Below are 21,095 nucleotides of genomic sequence, written 5' to 3'. Positions count from 1 at the left end.
TCAGTGATTATGTGCAGACTGTGTGTGGACTGAATGGTTTGACCAGCTGCACTCTTAAGGAAATTGTTATTTGAACAGGTCACCATGAAGAGAGAATTATTGTAGCCTGAAGAGAAGCAAGTAAATTTGAGCACACACCAGAAGCAGTGCTGTAAGCACACAGATATTAGTAACACATGGAAGACAAAGCATTATATGCATGTATCCCTATATTCTGGAGAAAAGTGTTGTGCAAAGGGAGTTTTCAGGAATCCTGAAACAAGAATGCGGACGTGACTGAGTCACTGACCCTGGAATAAGAAGGCACTGCAGAGTGCTGAGGTTATCACAAAGCCACTCCTGGAAAGTTGCCAGAATATCTTAAAGAAAGATAAGCTCTGCCTGAATAGACAATGGTTGTACTGTCACAGGCTATTATCTTGACAGCTGTTAAAAAAGGGCACTGCCATTAGGTGATGCCCTCCTGCATGGCAGCAATGCCACCAGCTGTGTGTGTGCCCTCCCTCACTGCCAAAACCAGTGTGCAGAGCTGAGTGCCATGGCAGCCACGAATGCAGAGACCATCTTATTGTCATTAAAGGGCAACTTAACATGCACCTCTGGCCTGGTTCCTCACCTGAGGCCTGGTGGTCATTTGGATGCTGCAGTTCCCAGTACAGGGAGTGTTTATAGGTTGGAAAAGACCTCTAAGATCACTGAGGTGACCTATTAACCCAGCACCACCGTCTTCACCTGTAAACCATGTCCCCAAATGCCACATCCACATGCCTTTTGAACACTTCCAGGGATGGTGACTCTACCACTTCCCTTGGTAGCCTATTCTGTTGGGATTTCATATGCTCTTAGATCTAAACTGTGAGTTGTGTATTGAACTTGTTTCTGTACTTAGCGTGTTGTAGCTTCAAGGACTAGTTAATGAGGTCAGCAGCTCCTGCCACCCTCTCAACAGATGTGTGTAATCGGCCAATTAGAGCGGGCATTGTCATGCAAACAGCATTGTTAACCAATTATCAGTGCCAAGGTGGCGGAGCTGCGGAGGGATTCAGCTTTCGGAGTGTCTAAGAGTTTTGTGAGCGGATGAATAAAGTTGCCTGTTGCAGTAACTTCTGTGAAGTCGTCTCAGCAGGTCACAAACCCGTCTCCCTCCGTTACACTATTCCAATGCCTGACCACTCTTTCAGTGAAGAAATTTTTCCTATTACCCAATCTAATTCTCCCCTGACACTATCTGAGGCCATTTCCTCTCTTTCTGTCACTCATTATCTGGGGAGAAGAGACCAATATCCACATTCCTACAACCTCCTTTCAGGTAGTTGTGGAGAGCTGTCAGGTGCAGTTGACCAGCACAGTTTGGATCGATGGACACAAACGAGAGTTAATGGGATTCCCTTCACTCTAGCAGACTGAAAAGTACTTTTCCATCCTCAAGTGTTATGAATAGATTCCTCTGCTTCTTTGCAAAGGAAAGACAAAACCATTTATTGGATAAACAGTTTTTCCTGTTGCTCTTCAAAAATTTCCATGTCCTTGTGGCAACAGATACCAGTTACATTTTATATTCTCCTTAATACCCTTGACAAGGTGTTATTTTTGTCTTCTGCACTTCCAGTCCCTTTTGTTCTATGTTTATCTCTCCTTCCTGACATTCTTTTTTTTAGCTTGTAATTGATACTCACGAATATTGGCATTTTAGGGTTTTTTCCATCTTTTACTTTCTTTTTCAAATTTTTTTCAATTTCTTCCCTCACTAACTCCTGAACAAAAACAACCTGCCGAACAACACTGACTTGATTTGTTACTTGACTGTGGAATCAATTTAGTAATGAGTTTATTTCACAAATTTAAGGGTTATTTTATGTCTTAACCCAGTTACCTCAGAAATTGCCATATACATAGTGAATATGTGATACAGAATGGACCTGCCCCTGGCTCATGATGGGTACAACACCACTGGTCCCAAAGTAACCGCCAGCTTCAACTCCAGAGGTTATTTGCTGATTGTTAACTGGCACACTGGAGTGCAAAATAGAACTGTGATTAAAAAATCAGGTAACTAATCCTGCTAACATTGGATCAACCATTGGATTTCACCTACACCATAGCTAAAATTAGCTACTGCCTGTAAACAGACAGCAGGCAGGGAGGGGAGCAGCTCCCTTCCAGCACAGTCAGGTAAAGCTTTCTCCGAGAAACTGACTCCAAGATACCACAATTGCTGGGAGACACCCACCAAACTGTTGGAAATCTCACTCAGAAAAACACATGCCTTGCTTGCAGGATGAGGAAAAGCTGCCCAGAATAATATCATGGTCTGTGAAAATGCCTCTCACACTTCTGAATGGCCTTATTCTTTGGATCTGAAGTGGATGGGAAAAAGAAGCGTTTTGAGGCATAACCTTCAATTCAAAGGTGTTCCTTTGAGTTTCAGGGGAAGGATGCAAAAGGCAGTCATCTCAGAGAGATCAAAGGCCTAAAAATATAAATCCCAAGGTGTAGTAAGTCAGATACACTCAAGTGAGACAGAAATCACTAGCTAAATTATTTAACAGTATGAGTAATGTTTTGACTTTGAGCTGCCACTTTTTATGGCACCTAAATCAATTTATTTCTCTAAATAGATCCTGGTGCTTTGCTGCAGTGACTGAAAATTATTTTCACCTCTTACACTCTATCAGCAAAGAAATTAAATTAGCTGTATCACTTCATTATAAGTTTTAGCAAATTATTTAATTAAGGAAGAGTAAAATATTTGAAACTATGAAAGGACCAAAGCTATGATCATTTCTCTGAGGCATTATAGAAACATTCTGCAACTTTTAAATAAACCAGGTCATTCTTTTCCTAGAGTCCTAAATATGGCTTTCATTATTCACAGAATAATAAATAATGGAATAAAAAGTCAACTGTAACTTCCATCACTGAAACCCAGTGTCCACAATGGCTATGTTTTCCTAGTACACCTAGGAATGTGGGTTTACATCAGAAAGATATATTGTCACTGTACATAAAATGGAACTTTATTCTCCTTCCTACAGAAGTCTGTAGAACTCCTCCACATCAGTACCACAGAGGGTTTTAACAGAAGAGCTGTAGGGAGTCCTGCCAAAGCACTTTACGATAATGTCTGTCTCCGAATTGTCTCTTCTGCCAGAGGCTATTTTCCTCAGAGAGGAGTTGGCAGACTGCAGTATGTGCACATACTTAACTCCTCCAGAGCAAATCCTTAAACTATCAACAAAAATGGGCTTGAGCCACACCACGGGTCTGTGAAGGGAAGCAGCTAAAGATGCTTCATCTGCCAGCTTTGCAAAAGGAGGGCAACCTCTGGTGGGCTGGGAAAGCTGGCCAGCTGGTCTATGGTATCAGCAATACCTGCCCCAGAGATACTGCCCACATTCCTCTTGAGGCTGTACATCACATCACTGCACTTAGAGCAAAACTACTTGTACTAGTACACAAGCCCCAAAGTGGATGAAAAGGCACATGGAACTACTGGGTCCAGAGGCATTTTGCCTTTGATTAGAAAAAAGTGATCCTGCTGGAGTCTGTCAGAGGGAATTGGGAGGCCCTGAGCAATGCTGGCTGAAGGCTGCTGTGGTTACACACAGCTGATGTGTGTACACTGCTGGCACTCCACGTGAGCCACAGCAGTGCACACCTGCACACCTTTGCAGAGCAGCTGTACAGCACATGTGCAGTAGCTGATGTTCCTGAAACAGTCACGGATGTCAGACATCTGGAAAGGAAACTGACAGTGAAATGCAGGAAAAACTATATCCTTTCTATTATCTGGGGACATAGTCCAGAGATTGAAAGGATTCCCAAGATCCTTCAGGGACTTGGGCTCTGGAACTCATCAAAGCAGCTATAAAAATCTTCCTTCTTGTATCCCAAGAATGAAGAAGTCAATAATCTAATCCACATGTGCTGACTCTGCTGGGACAGAAAAGATACAGAGAGATCTCTCTTCCATATCAGTCCTCCTGTTACTGGCATACAGTAGGTGAAGCATCACATCTAAAAGTGCAATGGCAACTCACAAAGTTTGGCAAAGGGAGGAATTATGTGTGTGTGCTCCTGGAGAGGCACCACTGCTGCCTTCTGCTTGATGTTCTGGTGATGTGAAGAATATAAGCTGTGCATGGACAGCTCTGCTGGTATATGTTGCAGGCATCTGCAAGTATGGAATGGCATTTACTCCACAATCATACCACAAACACACATTCCTCAGGTCTTCCCAAAAGTAAACCAGTATTATTGTGGTGTCATATCATTGCTAAAATGCACGTGCAGATTCATTTACTTTAACCAATGTGTGTCTGCATCAACAGAGAGAAACCAACATGACATTAGAACCATGAATGTTTTTTCCTAGATCAACTCATACACTTTTACATGTTTGTTTAGGCAAGTTAATATTCTTCTATGTACAAAGCAGTATTTATCCAGTTGGCAAATCCATTTTAAACAGACCATGTGTAAATACACATTTTCAATTGAAGAAGAATGAAACTGTCATAGAGAGTAAAAAATACCACAAATTCTAAAAGAACTTACTTGTCAGCACTGTAAGTCAAAAAATGTGACTAGTCAGCTTTTAGCACAGTTTCACTGAACCAGAAAAAAATAGAATGGAAATGCAGAGAACAGCTTGAAACACAGCTGAATTTATTTTAGAATAGGACCCTCATGAAGACTGAAAGATTGTGTTAATGCTATTGGCATTTGACAGAAGATTACAGATTGTTCACATGGAAAATTATGGTAATAAATGGTAAGCTGTGATTCTAAAGTGCTACAAGGCAGTAATAGAAATTCATATGTGGACACATTCATCTAATTATGAGGTCCATTTTTTCCAGGTTTTGGCATAAATTCCTCCAGAACTGATTCAACTAGACCAGAAAAAGGCAGTCTCATGCTGGAATATGCATCTCTACAGACAGATTAGTACAGCTCTGTCTGTGTGTTAGCCAAATTATGCCTCTGCAATTTCCAGAGAAAATTTGTAGGATGGAAATGAGTTGTAGTTGTTGTTAGTAACTTTAATTTTTATTACTTAATTGGGAGTTCAGAATTAGTATATTAGATGACATCCACCTACATTTGCATTTGACTAACTTGTGAGTTCATATATCACATATGCTCATTTTTCTCAAATCTCTGTTCAAATCCAAATAATAGTACCTCACATTTAAAACAAATGGCTTTTAACATTTCTAAGAATAAATTAGAATAATTATTTGAGTTCTGAATAATTTTCTCTAATGAACTATTGTACAGATACAAAGTTTATTTTTTTCCTAGGCAGTGATCCTTGACAATAAGTATGTAAAGATTTAGAGGATACTGTTTATGACAGATAAAGTATAGTGAGGCAGACAGATGACCTTTGATGGTGTCTCAGGAAAGACCAGTGCTCAAAATTAAGACTTCTTCTGTATTCAGTGCTAGTCATCCTTTACCACCCTGAGACATAAAACATATTACTCACCCACTTAGCTAGGTGGGATTGTCTGTAAGATAGCATTATAAATCTAACAGACAAAAACACAAGCAATTATCATTGTGCCACTCTTATTTCACATAAATACAATAGAAGTCACAAAATATTATTATTATTATTTCTAACTCATGTGGAGTTATCTGGGGATTAAAAATCCTACCTATCACTCCCATAGTTAAACAACTTCAACTTGTAACCCAGATTTCCAGCAAATAAGACCTTAATAGGTGTCTTGAAGTATCTGATCTTCCTCAGATTTCAGTATATATATGTACCCTTTGGATGGTGTATTTTTGTCACTGTTATTTAGACACAAACTTGAGGATTGGATTAGCCAGGAGATAGGTGTGTGAAGGGGCTTTTTTAGGAAGAAAAGCAGCATGTGGTCCTGAGGCTATCCAATCTTCCAGCTCTGTGTGCTTTATCTTCTGGTTTGTAAACTGCATCATCCCAGAAGATCAGCTGTCTCAGTCATTCACTGGCTGAAGTTCAGCCTTTAATACAGTTTGGTCTTGATTTTTAATCACTTCAAAGGTTTAGCTCTGAGGCCTTCAAACAACATGAGGAGTACTATGTGAAGGCACTGAACACTGGCTTGACATGTGCACAGAAGACTAACACCACTGAGGAAGAGCCTTTGAACGTGGTACCAGGAGGAAGACAAGCACAATTTGCAGCTCTCAGGAAGTCACAGCTTTACTGAAGACAGGACTGCAATGCACTGCAAAAAGCTGCAGCCAGGACTCGGTGGGTAGTTCTCTGCAAAGCATATTCCACATCTCTGCTCTGTTCAGGCTGGTACCTTGGGGTTCACTGTGCACAACAATGCGCCTCTTGGAATGTTTATTTTACTTCTCTGACTTTCTCTCACCCTCAGTCCATTCCCCCAGTCCATTAATCTTAAGGGATTTCCCTGAATTAAAAGCAAACTCTCAGAGGATAGAAAAACTGATTAATGCCTTCAAGCTCACAGTGCTCCACAGGTATTTTGCTAACAATTTCAGTTATCTTGAAAAAAATTGTATCAATAAAGCAACAATAAGGAAGGTGAGCATATTGGCATTCCAATAAACAGAAATTAAGAATAAATATCATAATTCAATATATTAAAGAATTAAATAGTATGAGTCTTTCAGAACACAAAAAAAGATGTTATGTGAAGAGATAAACAGGCTAGTTCTATGGGGACTGCCTGAGCCAAAGAATAAATTTCAGCTTGAATCCTGCATTTAGTTCTGTGCCTACATGAACAAGGCCTTTGCTATCGAATTCAACAAATCCAGAGTTTTACAGAATGTATAACCCCTCTCTATGATGCACAATGAGCAACATTATTATTCCTTCTTTTACATGTAGGTTCTATTTTGACTGCTTTTTTAAGATTGTTTATCTCTGAGAGCTCAGCCCTCATAGAGAGCCCCAGTTTGAGTACAGCTATTCTGGCACAGCAGCCTAGTGAAGATGGAGTGTATACTTATTGAAGAGGGTTTTTTCTCTCAGCTTGGATGTTGGTTTTTTTCTCCTGCAACATTAATCAAGCCAGCAAATGCTCTCTCCTGCAGCATGGCTCTATCAGCAAGAGAAGACAATTAATACTTGCAGCTGAAATAACTCTGCTGGCAAAAGTCTGCAGTGCAGGTCAAATCTGAATAACAGCTGAGTGAGACTGTATGACTGATAATACATAATAGATGCTCTGAAAGCCATTTAAGTTATTTGATTTGTTGGATTTAAAGGGACATAGCTGTCCCATGCCGGGTTTTCACTGTTCTGATAATCTAGTTTCTGTGCAGAGTGCATAACGATGCCTGGCAGTAACAAAATAGAAACCATTAGAATGAGTTAATACAGTAGCACTTGCACAGTGTGCATTTCTGATTGCAGCCAGTTCCCTCAAAGCTGCCAAAGAGAAATCTCACAGCTGTAAGCAAGTTTACTATTCACATTACAACCACTGTCTCTGTTGCCTCCCCTGTGTGCAAGATAGGCAGCAGTTCTCAAACTTCTCTCCCATGGGCACCTCTACACAGATCCTGCAGGCAGACAAGGTCTGGAGAGACTGAAGACAAGCCATCTCCAAGGAAGAAACTATGTAAAGCTGCAGTCAAGGGGCAAAGCTAATGAAACTTGTGAGAGTATATCAGCTTGGGCTCAACAATGTGCTAAAACATCAGCACAGCTCCCAGTTGACTTAGACCGTGATAAAAACGGGTTTGTATCTGCCCGTAAAATGCTGTAGGGTTGTTTAAATCTCCAGAGAACAGGATGCTCACTGAAAGTTTCTCAATGTACTTTGAATGCTCAGGACATAATGAAAGTCAGGTGGTCTGTCAGACAGCTGGGTAATGCTGAGCATATTTAGGAATTCACTGCAATACAAGGAGCTGGAATAAATTTTATTACAAACTGGGCCATTTATGCTATTTAAAGACCTTGGTCTTGATGTCTTAAGATTCTACAAACTTCAACTGCTTATGAGGAAATTTCCCCATATCTGGTGTTTGCACAATGCTATTTGTTTGGTAAATTTCAGCACTAATGAGTCACACAGACGTGAAAATAGAGCCAGGTAATCACACTGTTTTGCCTGTGTTATAAAACAGTCCTGTCAGCCTTTTCATTGAACATTCTCTTTTCTCCAGGTTTTACTGCATGAGCTTGACTTTTATTTGTGGGTTAATATTTTTATCAGGGAGGAGTCTTTTGCAACCTCATAAAAATCTGTTCAGCTGTCCAGTGAGGACAAAAAACTATCAGGTTGCACATACTGGTAAAGCCTCATTAGAAAACTAACTACAGTCCATAAAGGTCTAACACTGCTGAATTGCCATACCTCTTGCTCCTCATGGGACATTGTGTTTCAGAAAGACTCTGTGTGGTAGTTTTGGCTTTAGTTTTAGCTAAGCCTCCTCAAGTCTACATAGATTAGAGGGGACAAACATCACCTGACTTAAGTAACCAAAGAGATATTTCATATCATTTTGATGTCCAAATCAAGTATAAGAAAAGGTGTGGGCAGTGCCTGTCTCAGTCCCTTGATGGTCGGGTGCTGAGCAGACCTGCTGTCACCCTTGCTGGGAGTGTTGGGCCTCATTCACCACTTCAGAGATGTTTGGTTTGGTTTTTTTCTTTGTTGTTGGTTTTCTCCTCTCTTGCCAGGTATCTTCTGGGGGGAGCTTGTTGGGGTGTTTTTGTGAGCTGGGGTGGTGGAGGTCTATGTGGTTTGGGTGGGCAACTCAATTGTTGGTTGTTTTTTCTCACATTTATATATATATATATATATATATATATATATATATATATAAAATATTCTGTTTTTAATTGTTTCTCTTCTGTATAAGAAGCTTGCTACTTCAGGTTTTTGTGGGTTTTTTTCCCTTCTTAAAAAAAATCCTCAGTTCATCACAAATTGTGATTTTATCCCTCTTATGCAGTAGAAAGGGCATGCCATATGCTCACATTATGACAAAAACGTTCACTCATAGCAACTTTGTGACTTCAGAGATTTTTGCTTAACCTCCAAAATGTGTTTTGTATTTAATGTAATACAGAAAAAAAATAACTTGCACTTTATCTGTAGACAATTACAAGCTGCAGATGTTTTCCCATGCCAGTGATTTCCTGCCATCTACCTCAAAAAAAGGGCAGTCCCGTGGTGTAAAGGAGAGCACTCCAGACTCTGAATCCCAAGGTCCTGAGTTCGAGTCTCAGTAGGGACCCATCCCCTGGCAGTTCAAAGCCTCCCTGCCATCCCATCCCGTCAGATCTCGGATGCTCAGCAGGGTCAGCCCCGGTCAGTACCGGGTGCTGTGACAGTCCTGAGGACTTCCCTGTCACTGTCCAAGCTCACTTGGCTGTGGCAAATGGATCTTAGGACTTAATCAGTGGGGCCAGTTCTGCACATGCTGTGCCTCACCTAAAAATCCACTGTGCAGGCTGGAAGGGCACACCTATGTGGGGAGAGCCCTGCCCAAATCTTCCTTCCCGAAGTCTGGCCATACAAAATACAATATACCTCAAAAGAAGTAAGGAAAAAAGTAGTTTATTCACATGTAAAAAAGCTGTTGATCTGGACCTTGAACAGTGTTCAACCCAACTGCTGCAACTGTGAAAAGATGTCTACTGAGCATCAGAGGAAAGCCCATCCAGCCCCACAACCCTGCCCATGGGCTCAGGAGCTGCATTTGAGCCCAGTCAGCCCCGTCCCTGCCCCAGTGATGCCACAAGTTTGCTGGACTGCAGCCCCCTCAGCCCTGCCCTGCTTGGCCACATCCCTCCCTCAGCTCCCTGTTCCTGAGGGAGCACCTGAGTTTGCAGCTCCCTGACAGTACCTTCCAGGGGCTCAGGAAACACCTTGCTGACACTGGCAGGTTTCAGATACTACCACAGTCTTGTACAAGTGAGCCAGCAATTTTTAAAGAATGTCTTTCTTATTACTTTCTGTAATTACTAAAACCCGCTATGGTTTTATTAAGAATCTTAAAATATTTGTTGTTCCTTTACCATCTCATGGATTTAATTCATTTTCTGGGAGGTGTGGCTTCCAATTAAGAAAAAGATGAGAAGCCTGCTTTTAATTCTTTAGAAGCCTAAAAATCTAAATGTCTAAATGCTTGCTAACCATAAGGTAAAGAAACCCCTTATGATGTTTTGTAACTTAATGTCTAAATTACACTAACCCAAAACCAGTTGAAGCTTTGGCTGATTATCAGGTATTTTGCCATTTTTAAACTCCTTCAGACAAAGGGAAGGGATGACTTTTTGTCATTAATGTGGAGAATATTTATAATTTCTAAAAATCTTTCTGCGGAATTTTGTTGGGTTGAGCAAGGTGGTTGTTCAGACCAGCAGTTCAACAATAAAAAACCATTTATTTAGTTTTCAAATTATGGAAAAATAAATATATGCATAATGGATGGAAAACTGATGGTGCTGATTTGAATCAAATGTTCCTGCTGTTGTTTTTTAATTTGTTTTCTTGATGAAAAAGAAAATCCCCATTTTGCACTCATTAATACTGCTAGGAAGGAACTTAATCTTTCCAAAAGGTTATTAATGTTTCTCTGTGTGTAGAATAAATATAATGTCACCTCCAATCACAGGCTCTCAGCCTCATTAGGGAGATATGCTGGGGATTGCATCTTGGCAAACTCATTAGGAGTTTCTTGTTGCTATCAAATTTATCCTGACTTCAGTTGCCAGGGACATTATAAGAGAACAAAATCTTGTAACTGCTCTTCCCCATTTATTAAATTCTGTCCTGAATGCACTGTCTTTGTTTCACAAGCCATCCACAAATGTTGATGGAATGTAGAAATGTTTATGCTGAAATGAATTTCATTAGTCAGTGCTGGACATAGATTAGCATTATTTATTTCCTTGAGGCTGCCTTGGTGTAACTCTAAGTGACAAATCAGGGATGCAGAAGGATGTTCTCTCTCCTGTGAAGTGCAGAAAATCACAACTTTGTGCTTGAAGAACTCAGAAGCTTTCTGTCAGTAGCACAGCTGACCTCAAGCTTAAAGTAATTTTTGTGGGTGACTGCTGGAGACACAACATTCCCAAAATCTCTGTCACTTCTACCTTTCATAAGTTTATCAACACCAATGTACAGAGTTCATTTCCATAAGGTGGGTCCCTAAAAATTTACTGCTGCCACTATGGGTGAGGTTTTGAGAAGCATCAGAGCTGGAATCAGGTATGGGAGCGGGAATGACAGACAAAACAATCGGAACTGGGAAAGGGCTGGAGGAAGAAAGATGGGGAAGGGAAGCTGAGCTAATAAAAAAGGATAGAGGAGATCTGGAGGAAGATGGAACTGGAAGACAAAAAGGTGAAGGAGAGTCTCGTCCTTTCAGTCACACCAAGTAAGCAGATCAGCTTAGCTGTCTGTGGAATTGAACCTCCAGTTTAAGTCTTGGAGTTTGAAAGCATTGGTCTTCTGGAATTATCAGGTAAGTGGTTTCCAAACTGCCCTTGATCCAGAGATTTTAAAGAATTCTCTGAGGTCAATTTTGAGTCAAAGTTTAAGTTCAAAATATCTCAAGAGCAAACGTTTGCACATGTTGGGACCAATAAAAAAGATTTACATTTTTCTGTGATGCATATATAAGATCAATTAAAACTAACAATTTCCTGTCTTTGTGTGTGTGTGTAAAGCCTAAAGGCAAGTTGAGAAGAAACAGATCATTTTGTTCAAATTCTTATTGTTTGGCACAAAGTGAACATAAGGATAAACAATGGAAGAAGATATAGTTAATATCCTCCATTGCAATAACTTCAGAAGACATCTCAAATAAATACATCTTTTTCTTGAATAACATGAATTTTAACCTGATATTTTTCAGAACTAATTATTTGCATGACTTGAACTGAAATCGTTAGACAAATGCAACCACAGTATAAATTTATAGAGAGTTCCCAGAAGAAATCAAAGTGGGTTTACATTATCTTTTTATACTTTTTACACATGGAAAGAATAAAAGTTACGAACAAATTCATTGACTTTGAATCAGTATTCAACTGCCAAATAAATTACTTTCTATTTGCATATTTTAAATCTTTTATTTAATAATCAGTGTAAGCTGAAGAGCAACACAATATTAATACAAACAACTTTTAACATGAAAATTGAATATGAAAGCAAGGGACAAAATTTATTTTTACAATATCAACTTGCTTAATGAAGATACAAAATACAGCACTTCAGACAACAACACAAAAGTGTTTATTTTCAAACCAAATATGAATTTCTGCCCATGCATTTTAATAGCTGACAAATTGGGCATAATGTGATATAAGGGCAACTCTGGAATTATTTAAATATCTGCTTACTTAGCCTGGTTCAGACTTTGTAAACAAATCCTAAATATGAAAGCTGCGATACATTTTATTGCTCATTCACAACTTTCACTCTGATTTCAAGGACAAGAATATTCTGGTAGCAAAAATTAGGACAAAAATATGATCTTCATTTTGTTATAGGACATTTGGTAAAATCTCCTTAGCTTGTAAGTCCAGATACAGAAACTGACTGTACAACAGCACAAATTTGGTGACAATGTTCCTTGGGGAAACAACAAATGTTGTTGGTTATCAAACCCTTTGGATAAAATACTAACTATGAAGAGTATGGTAACACTTCCCTCTTTCTTAAAAACGTTCCATATTTTTCTAGCCCTGAGTTGGCAAGGGGCACCTCACAGCTGAATGTAATAGTTGATAGCACACAGATTGCTAGAAGGCTGGAAAGCAAAATAAAATGTGTTTGCACAAAATTGCCAATGTCTATAAAAGCTTGTTTCACTTGGCACCACAACAGATAAGAAAAGTGCTACAGCAAACCACCAAACTTGCACAGAGGGAATGATGTGTGACAGCAAAGAGCTGGGAAAACACATTGTTCCTTTTGAACATTTCAGGTGGAAATGCTACAAGTCCACAAAGGCCATTCTTGGGAGGAGGCTGTTCAGGAAAGCTGAGATACCCACAACAGAAAACAGAAGCAGGAGCTGTTGATAAAGTTGACTGGGTATCTCACTCATCAGGACAGTGCACAACAATAGTTAAAGATGTAACACTGCATGGCTTTATCAGAGACCTCTGTTTTTAACCCATCCTTCTCTTAACACATCACTGCAAGATGCAGTGGCATTAAAGACAGTGCCAAGGTCATCTGCAATCAATTTGGAAGTCCTCTCCTCTAATAGGCAAACAATCTTTCCAAGGATACCTCAAAAATCATAGACTATCCCAAGTTGGAAGGGACATTCAAGGATCATTGAGTCCCGTTCCTGGCCCCACACAGAGTAGTCCCACGAGTCACACCACGTTCCTGAGAGCATTGTCCAAATGCTTCTTGAGCTCAGTAGGGCTTGGTGCTGTGACCCCTGCCCTGGGGAGCCTGTTCAGTGCCCAGTCACCTCCTGGGTGAAGAACCTTTTTCTACTATCCAACCTAAACCTCCCCTGACACAAGTTCAGGCAATTCCCTTGGGTGCTGTCACTGGTCACCACAAAGAAGAGATCAGTGCCTGCCCCTCCTCTTCCCCTCAGGAGGAAGTTGTAACCCTCAGTCTAATCCAGGCTGAACAGAGCAAGTGCCCTCAGTGGCTCCTCACACAGCTTCCCCTCAAGGCCCTTCACCATCTTCCTTGCACTCCTTTGGACACTCTCTGACAGCTTTATGCCTGTCTTATGTTGTGCCATGTTGTATTGATGGGCATTATGAGCAGATTTCCAAATAGCCTGTTTAATGCAGGACTTCCAAATGCTTATCCATCAAAAGTATTTTGAGTTCACTTATACAATATATGCATATATACTGCCTGAGGATACTACTTTTAATTTGTTTCTGTAGAATCCCATCCCATTTTTTTTTTCATTTTATCAAGATTATTTTTCATTCTAATCCTGTCTTCAAACATATTTGCAACTTCTCCACATATTATCAGACAATGCAATAAGCATTTTTTCCACTTTATCACCCACTGAATGGACCAGGACTACAGACGAAACCACCAGAAACTCTTTTGATGGTGAGATATTGGTAACTGCTCTCCACATATCTGTTGCTCTTCCCTTGCACTAAGTTGTAGAGGGGCCATTTCTAGATCTTCCTCTAATCATTAACAGTTATAGAATGACTTGTTGTTTGTACACTCTCCATATTGCTGCTCTATAGCCCTGGTTAGATCCCCCACACCCACACCATTTTTAATTCTCATCTTCACTCATCTGACATATTTTCCTATTTTTGTACTCTTTTTTCTTCTCTTTAGACCTAAGGTGATTTCTTACAACTCTTCAAAACCAACTGTGAAGAGGCAAACTGTGCAATGCTTATCAGAACAGCTTGTAGCACTTCCTGTTGGATCCAGCTCCAAAGTCGTTAAGAGAAAAAGATTAAGACCTTTCTCAGGGTTGCTGGATATTACAAAGTTAAAGTAAGGTGATAAGGGTGTATCTTTACCGTAAATTAGCTTAAAGTTTTTATCTACTTTTTTTCCTCCTGCTCCTGACCACAAATCAGTTATTTGCTAATATGGCTGTTAGCTGTGTAGAAACAGCTACCATTACTCAAACAACAATAATCCTCCAGTGTCATCCCACAATTCCCTTGGCTATCCAGAAACAATAGTTAAGGCATTTCAAAACAAACTGTGAATGAGAGTCACTTGCTCTTTGCAACACTAAGAAGGATAAGCCAAAGGCAAATAATTACATCACTGGTGCTCATACAGCTCAATCCTTGTGATTCCAGGCAGGCCTGGGTGCAGGCCACAGAAAGCCTCTCATTCACTAACATGCTTCTAACACAGTGCTTTCCCAAGGGGTCCTCTGCTTCCTGTCTTTCCCAACACTCACAGTCACACTTTTTCTGATGTTACATCTCCTTTGTGTCTCCCTTTTGACCATTCAGTTGGATTAGTCACAGATAGCTGTGAAGCAGTTGCTGATTTAAAATGGGCAGTGAATCCAGGGTAGGTACACACTTTAGATGTCAGGGCCTAGAATGGCTCAGGGTCTTGCAACACCTGTCCCAGGAATGGGGACCACCTATGAGATAGGTGATGGTGACAGCAAAAGCCATAGGGTGGCAGAAAGAGCGTGGCAGTGGATCTGCAGTATCTGGAATGGAAAAAATCTTGTAAGAAATGGACTTGTGAAGAAGATGAAGCAGCTGGTCCAAATGCCTTAAAAACAGAAGCTTTTACTGTTGTGTAAATATATGTTACAAAATTGATTCCTGTTCTTTTTTCCCTTAGTCACTGTCTTGTTCCCAAAATCCCTTGAGAAAACCATTATCTCACTAGTCAGGACTGCATGTATTTGTCCTTGAAAAAGTTTCTATAAGTTTTCTTAATGGCCCCTATTTTTCCCTTTCCTATTGGTTGTTAGTAACTAGAATCCCCCCAAAACCTTTATATACCTCTACCCATGTTAATAAATGCTCTCTCTCACTCCTCTCCTGTGGTCGCTGTGTGGCTCTTTTGGGGCACCTCGGGGACCACGTGGCAGGGGACAAAGGGAGAACACCTCCCCTCCAGGTAACGGGTGAGCTCCTGGGACCTGGAGTCCATCAGCTGCTGCAAGGAAGCCTCACCAATGGCTTCTGCCCCAGACCAGAAGGCATCTGGGGATGGTTTCTAACCACCCTGCCATGCATAGCTCCTGCCTGGTCCCCATCTGTTGTTACATGATTGCTACACTCTGGTATCATAAACCTGGCTTGTACCTTCATATTGCACCTTCACCCATTCTCTGTGTACACAGTTCCTCATACCTGTCTACTCTTTTGCTCAAAACATGTGTCAGCCAGCTTGGTTCAAAGCACAAGACCTTGCCAGTCCACTGACCCACTGCGACTGTCCTTACCCCTGCAAAACTACCATTTACCTGGAAGAGGTTTGGAGACAGAAGCACAAACCAGCTGAGGCAGGAAGGGGTTGCTGGACAACATCTTGTCCAAACCTCTGCTCAGAGCAGGTTGCACAGGGTCCTGTCCAGTCAAATTTTTAATATCTTCAAGGACTGAGCCTCCACGGTGTCTCTAGGCAGCCTGTTCCAGTGTTTGACCACCCTCATAATAAAAAAAACAAAAAATCTGGTTTTCAATTTGTGCTGCTGTCTCTTGTCCTGTTAAGGGGCACCTCTGACAAAAGCCTGATTTTGTCTTCTATGGAAAAAACATCCTATCAGATACTTATACACATGGATAAGATTCCCCTAAGCATTCTTTTCTCCAGGCTGACCAGTCCCAGCCCTCTCAGCCTCTCCAGACCCTTGGCTGTCTTCACGGCCCTTTACCAGACCCTCCAAGTGTGTCTCAGCGGGGTCCAGCAGAGGGAAAGGATCACCTGCCTCCAACAGCTGCTGTTGACACTCTGATGCAGCCCAGGATGCTCTGCCACAAGGGCACATGACATATCGATGGTCAGCTTGGCATTCACCAGGAATCCCAGGTCCCTGTCTCCCAAAACGTTTTCCAGGAGGTCAGTTGTACAGCATGCTTCCTCCCCAGGGGTAGCACTTGTCACTTCCCATTGTTAGACTTCATGAGACCTGTGTTGGCCCATTGCTCCAACCTGCCGAGGCCCCTCTGAAAGGCAGGACACCTATCTGGCCTATTGCTCACTTCCCCCAAGAGACCTATTCTGCCCAGAAAATAACTGAGATCTTCCAATCAGGTCTCCCAATCGGCAAAATTATAGCCCAACAGAGGATTTTATCACCACTGACGTGTACTTGAAGCCTGTACAGAATAAATGTCACTCCTTAGACTTTTATTTACAATCAGAAGACACACAGGGACACATCTTACAAGATCATGTCAGTGGAATTCTGACAGTATGAAGTAACAAACTAAATAAATCAATTTCCAGTCATTTAAATTGGTTGGCTTTTGTACTTGGTATACTTGCTCTTTTTATTTATGCTTGCCTTGTCACTAAATGTATGCATCAGATCTATATTGTCAATAGCAAAATAGTCTAAGAAAAACTGTGCAGCAAGGATGTTATTTTGTTGAGATGTTCTGGAGAGACACTTTAACCACAGAAATGAAATCTGAGTTGCTTGTGGTACAGGCAGAGTGAGTTTGCCAGAACAGCCCTTTTAAACATAGTTGCTTATTTATTTTTTATATCAAATGGAATTTTTAAAAGCTTTGCATGGTGTTATAAAATAAAGAGTCACTCATCTATTTCCTGTTCTTCTTAAAAGTATGGAAATATATTCAAAGTCACAGGGTAGAGTCTATCAGTGTGAATCCAAAATCACTTATTTCCACAAACATCATGGGGACTGGAATTTCTCTAACAGTTGTCAGGCTCTCTTCTGAGAATCATATTATTTCATCAACTGTTTGTTTTTCTTTTAGATGTTATTAATATTCTGAATATTCTTACATTCTTATCCAGTAAAAAAAAAAGCTACTTGCAAGCCCTGACGAAAGTTGCTTATTTTGTTGCCCCAGTAGGGATTAGGGCATATCATAACATAATTTTCCTTTCCAAGGTCTACAACTGCCTTAAATAACTTGCAGAATCATGCCCTACAGTGCTGGGGCGGGGGGGCGTTGGTTGCTAATGTGTAGGGAAGAACTGCAGAGTTGAAAGACCCAGTTTGTTTTAAAATATTTCCATTTGTTTTTCTTTTCCCCTTCATTTGTTTCAACACAGAAGAAATTAGGAGATACAGAAATGCTCAGAGTCAGAAGAATAATTATGGCACTTTCAGAAGTGCTTTATGGAGGCCACCAATCAAACTACAATATACATTATAAAAAGAATGGCATAGGGCTTATATGCAGCCTACTGTCCATATTGAAGTTACAGAACAGAAATAAACTTGCAATTACTTTGTCATACTTGTCTTTGATCAACTGCCCACTTGTGTGGTCTATGGCAATCCAGGCAAATACATCCACAGATGCAATCCACAATACAACTGGATCCCACACCAAACCCTGTCAATGTCTGGGGAGGGAGTGGAGAAAATCATAACTTAATTTCTGAGAGCACAAAGCCATTTAGATGTGAGCAGTCACTCAGAACACTAAACACATTCCAATGTTGCTTTGCTGGAATACTGAAGGATTACAAAAAAATCTAAAATATTTGAATTGAGTTAATGTCTTACACGGTGATATTTTAGCACACTTGAAAACAGCTTGAGAGTGTGGAATTCGTTCATGTGGGTTAGTTCTCACAGTGCAGCAGGGAGATGCTTAGTGCAGCCTGATGGGGTGAAGATTTTGTGCAGCAGCACTTCAGAACAGCAGCAGGGTTGGGGTAACAACGAGGCTCCGTGGGAACATCACTATCAGTGCTGCCAGTACTGACCAACTCCCTGCCTGACTAAGAGCTCTGAAAACCAGCTAATTTAGCCCTATGTGGCTGGGGGGAACACTGATGCAGTCTGAGATCTCAGGGCAGAGGGCCTGAAGGGAGGAAATGGCTGAATATGCTGGAAAATATGACTCAGTTCCCCAGAGTGGGAATTGCTTCTTTGCATCTTGCATTCCTGCATTGAAATATCAGAAGATTCAAAACTAGATGGCAAACCAAAGTGAAGAGATAAAAGGAAGAGGGAAAGTTTGTGTTGTTTTCTTGCAGTCAGACTAACCCTCTGGGGTACTGAAGTTTCTCATGTGTCAGGAGATGAGAAAAAGTCACAGAGCTGGAAATACGGAGCAATGAGGACATTGGATCTGCATGTGACATGGCACTGTAGAACCTCTTGGCTTTACGTTTGTTTGCTTTGCTTGATGACAAAGAATTAACAACCCAGCTACATTAATGTGAAAGTGTGATATCCGGGGAAATGTTCCAGTGCAGGGTCCAAGTTAGCTGTGCAAACACAATGCAGAGCATAAACAGGAAAACTGATATGTGAGTTTGAAGACAGCACTCATAACCCCTGGTAATAAATCATACTTTATGTATTTCCCCTTCAGATTTTTTCAAGCAAGTTCTGTACTTAGAAGTATCTTTACTCATATCATATTACACATGCAAAAATAATATGACTTTGTAAGGTACACTTCCTTTATATGCATACATTGTGCCTAAATTTAGGGTATACTTAAGGCATCATACTAGAATATATTTTTCTAGAAAACAGTTCAATATCACAGTTATTGTGTTAGACACAACGCTGCTTCCTTCCATTTTTCAAGTCTTCTCAGTTCTTTTACTGCAACAGCTTTTGAACTTCCACCTCTCCCTTCAGACTAAAAACTTGTTTCTCCCACTCCTTGTTCTGCTCCTGGGCTGCATGATAATGATAATTATTTCACCTCAGAAAGGTCTGGCTGGATTCTCACTTTTGCATCAGTTTCCTCATGGTTCAGGAATGAATGTCCTGAGGTACCCTGGAGTTGGAAGCAACTGTGTAATTGCCTATGACAATCTTTTTAAAATCAAATCCCTGTTTACTCTTAGAGATGAAAGCAGATATGAAAAAAAATCAAAATTATTTCTGTACCACAATAGAAGTTGGTAAAAAAACCCTGAGGTTTAAGACTTTTTTTGAAAACTGAGAATCATTCAGCTTAACAGGAAGTTAGGACATTCAGGTGGGTTCACTACTGCTGTTCTCATAAATACTGAATTATTTGTATAAAGTGAGACATCTCCAAGAAGTGGGACCCAAGTGTTTTCCCCATCTCATGTATTCAAAGTAGAAGAGTCAGGATTTAAATCAATTTTCAAAACTTCAAAGAACATACTTACACAGCAAAACTATTATCCTGCGTCCTTCTGTCAGAAAATTCCACCATGGACCAAGTACCTCACTCAATTTAAATTTTATTAAACTATATCCTTAACAATTGGTTAATTCCTGGGGAGAAAGTCTGCATAACTGTAAGATTCCCCAAGGAGTTCTACTCAAGTATAGGTCTGCTTCTCTATGTCCACTCTGTCCAGCAAGGCTCAATGACAGCTTTCTCTCTTCCAACATGGCCATGACATTTCTTGTCCTCTGTTCACAGCCTTTTCTAACTTTTTCATTGCCCTTTTGAGCTCCTGGCTCTAAGCCTTCACAAACAAACTGTGCAATGCATCTGGAATCAAGGAAGAAAGTACTGCATAATTATTAAGTTAAATATTGTCTTCTGACCCTTACAAATAAATTTTTCATCTATTGCCTCTCCAGGTTATTTCCCAACCACCTGCTACAGTGTATTCAAACAACCTGTAGCAACCATTCGTAAATTATTACAGGAAAATTTCCTGCCTCCAAAGAAAGGCAGATGTAAATTCATTTCTCTTGGAGGCCTAACCATTGATGGTGTGTTTCTCTCTCGATGGTCACTGATGGCCATTTGTTGTCACGGACTCAGCAAACGTTAAAAGAGCAGAGGTATCCTGTCTCCCGTTGATTCCAGGGATTTGAATTTCTAGATGATGTCATCAAAGACCCGTCAGACACACTAATGTGAATTCTTTTGTTTAAAACCCAATGGCCTCAGTGTCAGTTCTACGCTGACATACGTGAAAGCATTAACTTTTACTTTGGGTCAAGATCCATTAAAGAAGCTGAGCCATGCCTGAACTATTGCAAACTGTGCCTCATCTTTCAGTTCCCTCAATATTTCTGACTGTACTATTACGCCACTCCTTTTCTAATGATTGCCAGCTGTCTGTTCATATAAAATTAAAGGTAAAAAGTACTGCTATACAACATAGTAACCCACTGAAAACTGAAGCTGCAGAGCACTGAATATAAAGACAGCAGCAATGCAAACTTCAAAAACCACTGCATATTTATAGAGCTGCACAGAATAAATGGTATTTTATGTTCCACATCATTTAGACCTCAATCTTTCTTCTGGCAAGACAAGCTGTTATTTTTGTGAATCGTTCCTAAGTCATTTATAACCAGGGCAATGCACCACTGACAACAGCACCTCTGAAGTCAGGTAGGGATTATTAATTTGCTGTGAATTTTCTGAGGAACTTTTTACTCTTTCCATACACAACCATTAAAATCTGAGAGGCGAAGACAAAGGCACCGGTCACAAACAAAATTAAGCTATCAAACTCTCTGGTTTCAGATGAATTCTGGGCAGTGCAAAAAGCCAA

The sequence above is a fragment of the Pithys albifrons genome, chromosome 1 (genome assembly GCF_047495875.1).
Source record: "Pithys albifrons albifrons isolate INPA30051 chromosome 1, PitAlb_v1, whole genome shotgun sequence".
In the NCBI taxonomy this organism is placed as follows: domain Eukaryota; kingdom Metazoa; phylum Chordata; class Aves; order Passeriformes; family Thamnophilidae; genus Pithys; species Pithys albifrons.
This window is presented reverse-complemented; position numbering follows the sequence as displayed.